At 45.0% G+C, this 14,424-nt stretch overlaps 1 protein-coding gene across 3 annotated transcripts in view; it reads left to right on the forward strand.

Moving 5' to 3' along the window:
* Positions 1-8,176: 8,176 nt before the first annotated feature.
* The window catches only part of Ankrd26 (ankyrin repeat domain containing 26), a 48,105-nt gene continuing 41,857 nt past the window's right edge, over positions 8,177-14,424 (forward strand). The window contains exons 1-2 of one of the 3 annotated variants that reach the window (XM_059263746.1): positions 8,177-8,217; positions 11,255-11,344. The gene's annotated coding sequence lies outside the window, so the exon portion shown is untranslated. Of the gene's footprint in view, positions 8,218-11,254; positions 11,345-11,435; positions 11,487-14,424 lie in introns of those variants that run through there. The other 2 variants (XM_059263749.1, XM_059263748.1) reach the window with 2 other exon arrangements.

Genomic DNA, 14,424 nt, shown 5'->3' on the forward strand with positions numbered 1-14,424 from the left:
TAGTGAACCTGGGGAGTGGGAGGGGAGCAGGGGTCTTTGGGGAAAGCTCTATGCCAGGACGAGACTCAGAGGAGTGATCTCTAGGATGTGACCTCACTTCCTGGACAATGATGACCTAACAGTTCAGAATCCTGGTGCCCAGACAGCCAATTGCTGAGGGTCAGGCCAGCAGGGTCTTGTCCTTGAGACCTTAGAGAGAGCAGAAGGTTCTCTTGCTGTCTTCAGACTACTCAAGGCTCAGGCCTCAAGAAAGACAACAGTGAAGGCCGTGGCGGTGTCTGGAGACACAGGGTTCACTCTTGCCTCCAACGACTCTGGCCATTGCTCCGGAGGAAACACACTTGACCTAGGGCAGCCAGGGCCAGGACCACACCGACCAGGTAACCACTCTGAAATCTCAGAGCTTCCTCAAGTCTCACTTGGGGTGTTTGACGGTGTAATGGTCCAGGAAAACTTGGAATGATAATAGCCAATCAGAACGTTGCAGTCCTGTGCCTGTTTGGATCATCCACCTTGATCTCTCCTCAGGTTGAGAAGGAGTCTGTCCCAAAGGACATGAAGGAGTGCTGTAGAGAGTCCCAAATCAGTGCAGACACAGTGGAAAAGCTGATGGACCACTGGTGCCTTCCCTGCAGAGTGGGGACCCCTTCTTTGTCCCTGCCTTCCTGTATGTCTACCCAAGGTTTGCCACCACCCAGCAGGTGCTGGCCCTGCTGTTCAAGAGGTGAGGACCACCTCCAAGTCCAGAGGCCTCACAGATCCTCTTGTTGGTTCTGGGAAGCACTCTGCCTCTTTCTGAGCCTGCTTAATTTCTAGAATATTGTCAGGACCCAGCTGCACGGAGTCAGAAATTGCTTCCTATAGGCTTGGCCCTAGGGACTGGGGTGTCCAGAGCTGGAACCCTAATGAATGTGGCTGTCCCCTGCACATTGGAGAAACTCTCTTTTCCTGACCCAGTTTTTCATATGCCTTGGTCAAAGCACTTTTCCCATTTGTAAAGGAGGTTCCAGAACTCATATTGGAGTACTGATTTGAATGTGCTCCATGTGGAGACTCGTGGAGTATAATTTGAGGGACCCTCTGCCCCTTGAAATATCTGGATAGTGATGTTCATGTTCACCCACTGCACAAATGTTTTTGAAGCACCTACTGTATGCAGGTGAACTAATAATTCTGAGAGCAGACATAACTGTACTGCCATTCCACTCCAGGAATGATCCTAGCCCCTAGATGTCTTTTGGCTGGGAGACCTGAGACTTTACAGATGACATCATTCCTGGTCTCCTCTAGGTCTCCATACTTCTACCCTTTCTGTAAAGAGGATGAACAAGTAAAGAAATAAGTGGGCTTTGCAACAAGAGGAAGGCCTTGGCTCCCCACAGTGGGGTCATTTGGGTGCCAAGGGTTAGGGATGGCCAATGCTTGGGTCTCACACCTCTGGTTTCTACTCCTATACCGATGTCTAAGCCTTGCCTGCAGGGTGAGAAGAATTGCAGGGGCAAGGTCCTTCCTAGTGGAGAGATGGGGGAAACCTTCAGCCTCAGGTGCCCCCGTGAGACTCTACCCTCATCTCAGCCCATGCCAGGCCAGGTTTGCTCAGCTGTCCTCCATTAGAGCCTGAGAAAGGCTGTGTGGAGCTCCCAGTTCACATGGACCTCACAGCCCTACTCACTGTACTCACGTGCACAAGGGCTGAACATCTTCTACCTTGCAGTCCTCACTGTAGGGAGCCATGGGAAGGTTGGAAAAGGAAATTCCAGGCAATTAACTTTGTTGTCCTTCCCCTTCCCTAGTCCTTCCCCTTCCCTAGGACCATCTGTACCTTCCTGGACATGTGGATGAACAAGAGACCTGAGGAATTTTGCCACTCTTCAGCCCTGACCATTGTGAAACAGATGAAGAACAACTTGACTGTGAACGTGCCCTGCTCTGATCTTGTTGTTCGTGTCCATATGCTCCTGACCCATCTGGAGGAACAAGAAGCCACTGCATCAGAGGTCAAGGATGAAGAAGCCTCAGGTAGGTGTTTGACAACCCCGTGAGGTGTGTTTAGTACCTGGTGTGCTGGAAGAGGCTTGAGAGCCTCCTGTTTGCAGGAGCTGCTGCTGGACCCTAGCCTGGGCACATCTCCTTTTATAGGATAGGATACGGGATTCCCAACAAACATGGTCTCCTCTGTCTGTGAAAACGCTGTGAAGGAGATCTCATCTGGGGCCTACCTCCATTGTCACTTCCCCTTCTAGAGATGCCCATATCAGCAGCACATCTGTCTGCATCCTTAGATCTAGACAGCCAAACATTCTCAGATGCAGAGTGTGAAGTCTGTTAACCAGCAGAGAAACCAGCTGCTCTGGAGTAGGAAGCAGCTTGTGCACCAGAGCTGGAGAGCATAAAACTACCAGAAGATTCTTTGACCTCTCTGCTGTTGGAGCCAGATGTGACAGCAGCATTCCAGCCACCACACCTGTTAGCAGCTGTGGATCCTGTGGGTCTCACCACATCAGCAGACACAGTGCAACTTTACATATCTCACCTTTGCTGTAGTGGGTCTACCTCCCTAGGGAACGGCCCTGTCACCTCTTGTTGTCGGTCTATATTTGCTCTGCAGACAGCACCAGTTCAGGTCTCGGCAGAGTCACCCCCTGATTTCAGTCCAGCAGCAGTCCCAGCCCCACAGCCAGCTTCCCTCCTCTGAGGAATAGCTTTTGTACTCTTCTGGTTCATTTCAATGTTGTGTGAAAGTATTGGTTTTAATAGCTTGTTAGTGCCTGATTTTCATTGCCTTAATTATGGTTATAATGTCCACTTAGCATGCTTGTACAGGGAAGAGCAATGTCCCCAAGCAGATACCTGGAGGCCATACTGGAGAAAGGGAGGCTAAAACCCTTGCTTTGACAGAGACCAGGTGAACGCCCGAGAGTGGTGCTAGAAATACGGAGAATTGAGGCTGGCTGCTGTTTGCTGAGATCCTAATGACTTGGGTCACGTGCTTAGAGGTCAGGCTGTTCAGATACCCTTCAAATGGGTTTCTGCTGTAGTTCCAGGCTCCTTATATTGGGTAGCAGTACATTTCAGGGTCTGATAAGGACAAATTAAATGCCATGAGATCCCTGATTCCCATGAGCACAAGCTGGACACACACCCACCACTGCACATATTCAGAACACAGTTTGAATAGTGAATGGCCAGTGTTTTCAGGGATGTTTCAAGCTATTGATGATGTTTAAACCATGCTGATTTTCTTGAAGTATTGCCTAGCTTTTCCTCAATGCTGGGGACAGTCTGCGAGTGACAATGTCAAAGTTTTATTTGTATTTCCTCCTTGTGTTTGTGGATATGGCTGGAAACAAGCTAGCTACGCTCACCATGCTTTTGTGGCTCTCCTCAGGACAATTGCATTGGTGACTACCACCTATTGATGGCCCACATATGTGACCTTGGGCATCTAAGGGACTTGATTCTCCAGTGAGGTCAGTCAGATTGTGCAAGACTTCTAGGGGTCTCAGATCTGTTCATTACAGCTTCCTAGGAATGAAGGTACCCCACCCATCAGTCACCATGACATTTTCATGGGAAAAAAAATCCCACAAGTCTCAGTTGTCTAACACAAGCGTCCAGACATCAGGGAGTCCACATCATAGCTTGAGCTTGAGTTGAGCTTCAGTAAGGTCTGTGTAGGGTGAGATGTGGTGGGGGTATCTAGTTGTGCAGGAAGTCAGCTGAGAGATCCCCATCCTGCGTGGTTTAGAATCAGGCTTCCTGGTGAAATGGTCACAGCAGGGGCAGTGGGCTGGCTGTGACATGATAGTTCAGGAAATGCAAGATGGTGAAGATCTGTGGGTGTCCATACACAAACAGAATAGAAACTGCTCTTACGGGTTACAGATTACTTATATGGAAAATGGTGAGCCTCCATGAGATCTCATTAGAGCTAATAAGGGACTGCCAAGTCTTAAATGAATTATGGATAAAAACGAAATCTTCTGTTTTTATCATTGAAAGAGGTGAAAATGAAAACATTACAAAATTGGTATCAGTAAAATAGTACAAAAAATTTTATTTAAAATGTACACAAGTAAAAACCAGAACATTTCCAAAATACTTAGCACTATCTAACATGTAGGAAAGAGATACTTTATTACCCTGTTGATGGGTTGAAAGGCTCAACACTCTCCCCAAATTATCAGTATTGCTTTAGTTGAAAATGAAAATATCACAAAATTGATATCAGTAAAATAATACAAAAGATTATATTTTAAATGTACACAGTAAAAACCAGACATTTCCAAGACAAACTTTGGATGATGTAATCTCTAGTAAAGAGATCCTGTATTACTCTGTTCACGGATTGAAAGGCTCAATAATCTCTCCAAATGGTTGGTGTTGTTGTAGTTGACACCATTGCTGTGACTAAGTACTTCCCAGCAGCACAGGGAGGAAAACTGAGCTGTCTGTCAGCTTCAGAGGCCTCGGTCCATCATCACAAGGAGGGCAAGGTGCAGCTGAGAGGTTCACACCACACTTGGTCAGGAAGCAGAAGAGAATAGGGGTGCTTGGCTGCCTTTGTTCTGTGATTCTGTCCAGACCTCACACCGATGGGATAATGCTGTGCACCTCCAGTGTGGGAGTTCCCTCATCAGCGAATCCTCCTCAGAAAGGCCCCCACAGGACACAAACTCAGTTGCACCTCACCAATCTCCTGGTGTTCTTTACATCCACGAAAATCTACAGTACGTATTCTCACACTTACATGCATCAGTATAATCATTCAATGTGGAATTCTTGTAGTCAAACCCCCTGTGGTTTCTCCTTCCCAAATACTCAGGATCAAAGCAGCAAAATAGAGCAAAGCGCCTGTTTAACAGCTGGAGAGGGAAGGAACCTTGGAGACTTGGCTCTGAATGACCCACGGGGGCATCCTTGCTGTTCTTCAGCAGCAGCCTGACACAGGGCTGCCTACCCACTTTCAGAAAGAGGCTCCATGTTGCAGCTCTTGCCTAGCATGTGCAAGATTCTGCCATTAATCCCCATCATCTCAAGAAGAAATCTAGTTTTCAGACATGTGTCTGTCGCTTCCTACTTTTAGGCTTTATCTGTGGTAGATTCTTAGGCTAGAGACACTGACATTTACAATTCTATATTTTCATTTAGTAACTTGAAATGGTAAAAAGCACATGGTGAGTCATGTGGAGGACCTCTCTACAGTAAGAGCTTCCCCTGGGATTTTGACATTGTAGTTGTGCTTATAATGGACTTAGCATATTACAGAGGGATTTATTGTACCAGGAAGGTAGTTAGGAAAGAACTGTAACAGAATTGATTTGTAAATGATACATTCACACTAAGCAGAGTTCATTGTATTTCATACTTTTCTGTTGCTGTGATAAAACATCAGGACCAAGGCAACTTATAGAAGGAAGAGTCTACCTGGGTTAAGTTTCCGGAGGGAGATGAATCCATCCTGGTGTAGCTGAGGCATGGCAGCAGGAACAGGAAGCTGAGAGAGCAAACTGCAAGTGGTGAAGGCCTTTTCACCCCAAAGTCCTCTCCAGTGACTCCCTTCCTCCAGCAAGGCTGTACAGCTTGAAACTCCCCAAACAGCATCACCACCTGGGGACCAGGCGCTCAATACCTGCGACTATGGGGACAATCAACCACAGCTAGATAACGGTACAAACTGTATGAGTGAACAGATTAGAATCATCTCAACCAATAAGTGTTAGGGAATTGTCATCTCAGTCTGATAGGAACCTGGCTGTAACCGAATCTAACTCATGCTACCCTGATTAAGGTGAAGAATACTACGTGTAATAGCATCATCATAATCACCGACATTATCATCATCAACCTCATGATCATACATTTAGTTGAAATTTGATTGAATTCAGTTCATACACTGGTCTTTAATGTATGTTCCTGGCTCTTTAGTGTTGATCTCTGGTTGAATAGGGATGCTGGATTGTAGTATGTGGAATCAGGGAGCAGGTTCTTCGATGAGCAACAACCTTTCTTTGTTCCTCCCCCTCCCTAGCAGCTTGGTCAGTACCAAGTTGAAAGCAAGAGAGAACCAGAATATGAAGCTGAAATTCAATCCTAGCAGACCAAATCACATCTAACATTTGTGTTTTTTTCAAAATCATGTTCCCATACTTAGCTATAAACATGACACACACACAGCTCAGAGTTCTTTTTTTCCTAGTTAATCTTGTCATAGCCATTTTGCTCAAGTGCCGTGTAGTTGTCCAAATGGTGATAAAATTTGTTGTCTCAGTTTATACTTTTAATTGTTGAAGGTGTTTTCCATGTTTCTTTACAAATTGTACATCTGTTATATGGATGAGCTATTCACCTTTGGTCTATTTAACTAATAAAGCCTTAACTTTTGGCAATAAATTTGTTTCCACATTATGTTACAATACATCATATTTTGTGCTCTTAGCAATAAGACATTGTTCTTATTTCTGTGGCTTTTGCAACATGGAAAACTCCCAGGACAATAGACTACTTGTTTGTCTCAAAGACAGATTTCTTTATTTTCATTTATGTATATGAGTGTCTGCATGCATGTCTGTGCATTATGTGAGATCCTGGTGTCCACAGAGGCCAGAACTGGTATCAGGGCCCCTGGACCTGGAGGTACAGATGCTCGTGAGCTGCCATGTGCATGCTGGAAATTAAACCCTGGTCCTCTATCAGAGCAGTTAGTGGTCTTCACTGCCAAGCTGTCTCTCAAAAACTGACTGCTCACGGGAGTCACAGATCAAGATCACACTCTCCACTTCTGCAGCTAAAGTTCTTCAGCAGTGTCGTTGAGGTGAGTCCCATCCCCTTTGTTCTTAATCCCTCCAAATGATAGGGATGACAGGATGGGATTCAGAAGACGAATGTAACAGTATGAAGATCTGCCTATAAGCCAGAGACTGCCCATCTGCAGGCGTCAAGAGAGAAGAGCAAGATATGTAGCCCTTGTCTGACTGGCAGATGGTGCTCCTGGGGTCTGACATGCAGCCATACTAAGTTGGCCTCCTCCTTCCCATAGCTAGTTCTTTAGGGTGTTGTCACCACTGTGTGGTCCCCTGCAGTTCCTCTTGAGTCTGGGGAGTGGCAAGCTGCACATGGACACCCTCTGACTCAGATAGATGCCCAGTGAGTTGACTTCCATGGTTGCCACTCGGGAGGTGGGAGACTCCATCTGTCAGGGTGTGGATCCTAGGAGCAAAGATGAAGATGATGGAGACCCAGAGTGACGTCAGAATGGGCTGTAGAGGGCGGGGGATGATGACACTGTTTCCAGGAGTCCCGAGATTTGTGGTTGTGGGAGCTTGGGCTAGAGACAGCTTTAGAGATATCATCAGTGAAAGAAGGAGAGCAGGGTGACAAGGAGGCAAGGAGGCGGCGTCCTTGCCTGGACCGTGCTCAGGCTTTGATGCTGCCATTTGGCCTCTCAAAGCAACATTTTCACACAGGAAACTGATTTCCTGGGCAAGTAGATGCTTAGGAAATTATCTTACGTCATTGTCCAAGTTGAATAGAAGAAAATAAAAGTCACGAGAACGCCGGGGCGGTGGTGGTGCACGCCTTTAATCTCAGCACTCGGGAGGCAGAGACAGGCGGATCTCTGTGAGTTCGAGGCCAGCCTGGTCTACAGAGTGAGTTCCAGGAAAGGCACAAAGCTACACAGAGAAACCCTGTCAAAAAAAAAAAAAACCCAAAAAACCAAAAAAAACAAAAACAAAAAACAAACAAACAAACAAACAAACAAAAGTCATGATATAACGTGTGTTCAGGCTGAGGAGAGGGGAGGCCAGGAGGCAGGCACAGTGTTTTTGCCAGTGTCTGGGAGGCTGAGCTTAGTCTCTCTAGAGCTTGAGACAACAGTTCTTGTTACTGCAGCTCCAGTCAGCAAGACCTGCTCCCGCTGCTGCACCCATAGGGTGGAAGGGGCACCAGCTAGAGGAAGCTTTAGGGCATCAGGAGAGATATTTGGGGCTTCAGTGCCCTGAGGTCCCCTCTAGGTCAAGCCCCGTGCTGTCCAAAATCTGCTTCCCGTTGTGGTGTGAGTCTGCTTGGAACAAAGTACATGATCTGTGTTCAACTGCCGCCGGGATCTGACACTGTAAGAGGTCCCAGGCTTCCCCGTGAGCTCATGTGGCTGGTGGGATGTTTCACGTGTACAGCAAGCGCTGTCGGATAACGGTTCTGATCACGTGAGCGGAGGTATATCTGCAAACCCTTGTGGCTATCCGTGTTGTGGCTTTCAGACCCCGCACAAGAGAGCAATCCTGTGGGACTTGGTTGCGTGGTGTCTGATGCTTACCCTAAACTAAATAAGTCTGGCACTTAGGGTGGGGCTTATTCTAAGGCTTATTTATGTTGGGTAGGGAGAGGGGAGGGGCCATGTGGCCCGAGGCCTCCAGTTTGAAGTAGATCTGAGGCTCCTTGGCTTCCCATGGTGACCCTACTAGGAAGCAGGGCGGCAGCATCCTTACTGCTCAGACTGGTCCAGACTCTCAAAGGATACCGAGTCTTCAGAAAGCTCTAAGGCGGCCAGCATTATGTCACCAGAGTTCAGGGACAATTTGCACTCTGGAGAATTTGTGTGAGTGATAACAAGCACAACAGGTCAGGAAACCTGCGAATTGAGTGTGCTATGAGGGAGAATGGTGGCCTTCCATGGTGGCTTTAGGTCAAGAGATCCCAGAGATTGCTGGCTCTGCCTTCATCCAGGATGATGGTTCTTGGGCATCTGGGATCTCCACAGGTGGGCGGGGAGCCCATCCAAATACTGTGGTGAACAGCAACATAGTACCAGAGCTTCAACTGTTTCTGCTTCCTTTTGAGGATGTGTTTGTCGCCATGTAAAAGTGATTACAGGGGCTCAAGAAACTTTCCCAGTGGTTAGGAGCACTCTCCGCTCTTTCAGAGGACCTCAGGTTGCTCTAAGCACCCCGATGTGGGTGGTGCACGACCGCATATATAATGCTGGCTGCAGATCCTGTGACTTTTCTGGCTTTGAGGGGACCAACACTAGCAAGCGCACATGCGCAGACACATAATTTAAAAATAATTCAAAATGACATTTTAGTTTATTTCTTGTGGGTGTGCTTGTACCATAGTGCTTGCGTGGAAGTCAGAGGACAATTTAAAGGATCCAGATCTCTCCTACCATGTAGATCTCCATGAGCTTGTGGGGCTTGGTGGGAATACCTTACTCATGGAGCCATCTCACTGACCCTGACCCAGGCTGTGTTCTTTACTGAGGTACTTTCAGGAAACAGTGGAGTGGAGTGGCAGCTGGCTGTGAGTTTTCTTTTTTCTCCTCCTTATTTCACAGTATTTTATGCAGGGGTCCCTTTTTGCTGTTCAGTCTGTTTCTATCTTTCTCACATGCCCTTTCACCCATTATTTTGTTTGCTTCTGTGGGTTTACTCAGAAAGTACTTGACCCATCAACTCTCTTCATCATATGATTTGTTCACAAGACCCGGAGCCTCCTTAAATTTAGTAACATCCAACATGGCTCCCATTTACCAAGTTCCAAACACCTTGTCCTTTCCATTCTTTTCTCAACCTCAGGCAGACTATTGTCATTAATCTCAGGAAACTGGAGATTCCTGTGGTTGCCATACGACTTTCTGTTGCTCTCCATTCATGTGTTTTTGTTGAATTTTCACAGAAGAGCATTGCAAGTTCACACTACCAGCAGGCTCTGCCCTCAAGCCCAGAGGGCTGTGGGGAGACAGAGCCACAGTTGGGTTTACACTGTTGACATTGACCATCTGCTCTTGGCCAATGTCTCTTAGCCTTGGCTCCATGATTTGAATGAGGAGACTCCCTGTTTTCTCAACTCAGCTTTTTCTATACTGACTGATTTGATATAAATGAAAGTGGCTTTTACAGTAGTCCCTTTCTAATTCTTCAGTGAAATGTAATGAGCACACACTTGCTCCTAAAGGTATCAGAATATGCCTTTCATCATCACAGGTTAATTGCTTACTCACAGACAGACAACTATGTGAGACAGACTAGAAAATCCAAATATACATAAGGGTTTATAACTCAAGGCTGAGGATTTTTTCTATTCAGTAGGAAAAAAAAAAGAATTATTCAAGAAAGAAATGCCTTTTTAATTCTTCCTAGAAAAGTTACCTTTACATTTTTACATCACAAAATCAGTGCTGGGTGGAATTTTTAATAATATAAAAGTGAGAAATGTACCAGAAGAAAAAAACAAATTTTTTAAACAATGATTTATTTTTGATTTATGTGCATGTCTTTGTCTGTGTGTGCCACGTGTATGCAGGTGCCTGTGGAGGCTAGAGAGGGTGTCGGGTCCTATGGAGCTAGAGTTACAGTTGGTTGTAAGCTGCCTAGTGTGAGTTCTGAGGACTGAATTAACATCCTCTGTAAGAGCTTTAAGCTGCTGAGCCATCACGCCAGCCCCAGAAAAATCAAATTCTTAATCGTATAGTTTTTATTTTCAAATAATTGTCTAAGAATGACCTCAAAAGAACTTGTAGATTTTTAAAAACTGTGGTAACATTATTTATTTTGTTTAGATATTCTACCACAGTGAAATGAATAAATCCAAACAAAATCAAAACTAAAAGAAGGATGTTGAGAATTTCAGCCTAACAATCTACTCTGACAGATAAAGTAAGCAAATACATTCATGTATAAAGATCTTAAAAGTGATTATAATTAGATGAGTTAACAGTTATTTACTGAATTTCTTTTTTTTGTTATTCTATCTATCTATCTATCTATCTATCTATCTATCTATCTATCTATCTATCTCTATTTATTTTTGTTTTTAAACACTGACTGCAGTTTCCCTTCCCTCCTCTTCTCCCAGCCTCCTTCCCATCCACTCCTCCTCCTCTGTATCTTTTTAGAAAAGGGCAAACTTCTCATAGATATCAGCCAACCATGGCATATCAAGATGCAGTGAGACTAAGCAACTCCTCTTCTATTAGAGCTGGGCAAGGCAACCTATAGTATGAGGAACAGGGTCCTAAAAGCAGGTAACAGAGTCATAGACAGCCCCTGCTCTTACTGCTAGGAATTCCATAAGAAAACCAAGCTACATAATTGTAACATGTGCAGAGGGCCTAAGTCAGTCCCATGCAAGCTCCCTGGTTGTCACTTCAGTCCCTGTGAGCCCCTGTAAGCCCTGGTTAGTCGATTCTGTGGGTTTTCTCGTGGTGTCCTCGACCCCTCTGACTCCTATAATCCTTCCTCCCTCTCTTTCACAGGATTCCCTGAGCTCCACCTAATGTTTGGCTGTGGGTCTCTGCATCTGCCCCCATCAGTTGCTGGATGACACCTCTCTGATGACAACTGGGGTAGGCACCAATCTATGAGAATAGCAGAATGTCAATAGCAAACATTTCATTGTTTTTTTTTAAACACAAGTCTTGTTTGGTTCTATCCTAGATCTCTGGGTCATCCTGCCTCTAGGTTCTGACCCTCCAGGCAGTGTCAGGGGTAAGCTCTCTCTCATGGTATGGGTCTCAAGCTGGACCAGTCATTGCTTGGGCACTCCCACAAATTCTGTGCCATCTTTACCCCAACACATCTTGTAGGCAGGACAAATTGTAGGTCGAATTTGGGCTGCCTCAGAAGAACTTCTAGATAGTTTTGGTTGTTGTTATTATTGTTATTTAGGTGCTGGGGGTTGAACCCAGGGCCTGGGGCCTGCTAAGCACATATTCTGCCGTGAACTCCACCACCAGGCTAAATGCAATCATTGTGGAGGCCAGTTTGTTGAAATGAAGCAGAAAAATAGGCTGACAGAAGAAAGCCAACTCTCAGAATATTCACAACATGTTTGTCTCAGGTGAAAAACTTTTCCAAAAAATTCTTTTATATCACTAAGGAAATCTGAGGCTCTGTTTATTCGTCTGCGTTAGGAGTTAGCCCAGGGCCACAGGCCTCCCGAAACCACAGGAGTGTGCGACAATCCTTGCTGAAAGGGTACTGATGAAAACATGGTGGGCAGGCAAGGCACTGCTGCGGCCCACTGTGCCACGTCCACTGAAAACACCTCAGCGGTGGCCATGCTCCCCTCACACTGTGCAGACACAGAGAGAAGAACAAAGTACAGATGATAAAAATTTATTTCCAAAACACCTGAAGTGCCTTCGTATCAACAGTGACGTAAGTGGGTGCATTTGATCCTACAACAGCTCAAGCATCTTGAATAAAAATATTTTGAGGTAACTTGTCAAAGTTTCTCTGTATATTTTGATATCTTGAAGAAGTGGTAGAAGATATAACCTTCTCTTCCATGCACTCATGGTAAATATTTGAGAAAACTCTGAATCTGTTAAAAGTAAAACTCATGGTTTTCAAAACATTTTTTCTTTCTTTCTTTTTTTTGTTTTTTTGTTTTTTTGAGACAGGGTTTCTCTGTGTAGCTTTGCGCCTTTCCTGGAACTCACTTGGTAGCCCAGGCTGGCCTCGAACTCACAGAGATCTGCCTGCCTCTGCCTCCCGAGTGCTGGGATTAAAGGCGTGCACCACCACTGCCCAGCTTCAAAACATTTTTTCAATTAAGATTTTTAAAACAGGGAAACAAAATTGGACCTGGAAACAACCTTCATCATAAAGAAAACAAACGTATTTGTATTTTACAATAAATGGAAATCTTGATGCTGTGGAAAAATTATCAAAGTGATTTACATCTAGAGGTGAGGGTACAGCAAAAAGAAGAAGATGAAGAGGAGGAAAAGAAGGAGGAAAAGAAGAGAGAAGAGCAGGGACCCCAAGTGTGAAGGCCAATTTACAAATGAAGCTATCTAAGGACATTATCCCTATGCAATGTTAACTGAATATTCTAGATTCTGTGCATCAAAAGGAATTGGGGCTACCAGTCCTCATTACTGAGTTATGAAAATGTCTAAGATGAGTTCCAGTGGCCTCTGAGGAAGCAGCACAGGTATGACTGTGTGGAGACCAGAGCGAGGATCGGAAGCACACTGATCCATTGTCTTTTTTTTTTTCTTCCAGAAACAAGTCTTTAGGTAAGGGCTCAAATTCCGTTCTCAACTCTACAGTTTTGGTCCAGATTTTCATATGATGGGATCAAGTTGTATTTTGAATTTTCTGCCCCTATTCTGCCCCTAATCAGGGAATTAGTATTTTTAAAAGCAGGGGTGTCTGATCTCTCCATCTGGCCATATCCCCAGATGATAAGGGGACTAAATCGTGTGGATGAGAGACAAGACTGAGGAGATGCTTATTTGCTTTTCAATTAGACTGTCCATTACAGTGACCTGAGGAGAGTTTTGAACCATTACAAATCCAGGTTTCTCCCTAAGAGTCTGATTCAGAAGACCCCATATGTCTGGGACATGGATATTTCAGTGTTTCCTCAAGATTCTGACGACTCCTAATAAGAAAGAGTGTAACATGTGAACCCCAAGATCTCAAAAACTTGGGAGAATTCTTCCAGCATTGGAGTATGATTATATACTATGCAATCTCTTCTTTTCAATAATATTTGCCTAAAGTTCTTCTTTCTCGGCTTCCATTGGTTGGCAAGTTAAAAGAAACACTACTGGCCATGACTGATGACTCACAGAATAACATCACATTTGTTTACAATTGTCAATTAGCCATTTCACTTAGAAAGTCTTTAGAAAATGGCTTTCTTTCAGTAAGTAGAGGCTGCCTCTTAAAGATTTCTGTCTCCTTGTTCTCATTCATGTCCCCAGTCAACCAACATGAAGGGCAAGTGTAGTAGTCAGGGTTTTCCAGAGTAAAAGAACTTATAGAATCCAGGAGTTGCTCCGTCTACAAGGCTGGATACCTCAGCTGGTCTTCAGTGTAGGCTGGAATCCCAAAGAAGCAGGCTCTAATGCCGGTAAAGGAATGTTCTTGCTAGCAAGGTGAGAGCAAGCAGGCAAGGTGCAAACCTTCCTTCTTCCATGTCCTTGTGTAGACTTCCAACAGAAGGTGTGGCCCAGATTACAGGTGGGTTTTCCCAGTTAAATTATCTGGATTCAAGATGTGTCTTCCTACCTCCAGATCCAGACTAAAGGCATGTCTTTTCCTAGCTCAAATGATTTGGATTAAAAACATGTCTTCTTCTACCTCAAAAGTCTGAATTAGAAGTGGATCTTCCTGCTTGAAATGGAGGAAAATTCCCTCCCAGGTTTGCCCTTCATTTTTGGGCTTTAGTTCACTCCAGATATAGTCAAGTTGACAATCAAGAATACACATCCCAGCAAGCAAGCTTTTCTATACGAGAAGAGGAGTGCCAGATTCTGAAGGCAGAAGCCTGGACTTGAGGGTGCTAAAAGAATCTAATCAGCTCTCCTTTGTGTTCATGTGACCTTTTGTGCCTTTGCAGGGGGCATCACAGATGGTACATGAGGCCTCCTCCCCTCTGTGTTTTCATGTTACCTATGGTCATGTACTT

Source organism: Peromyscus eremicus, chromosome 5, assembly GCF_949786415.1.
Source record: "Peromyscus eremicus chromosome 5, PerEre_H2_v1, whole genome shotgun sequence".
NCBI lineage: Eukaryota > Metazoa > Chordata > Mammalia > Rodentia > Cricetidae > Peromyscus > Peromyscus eremicus.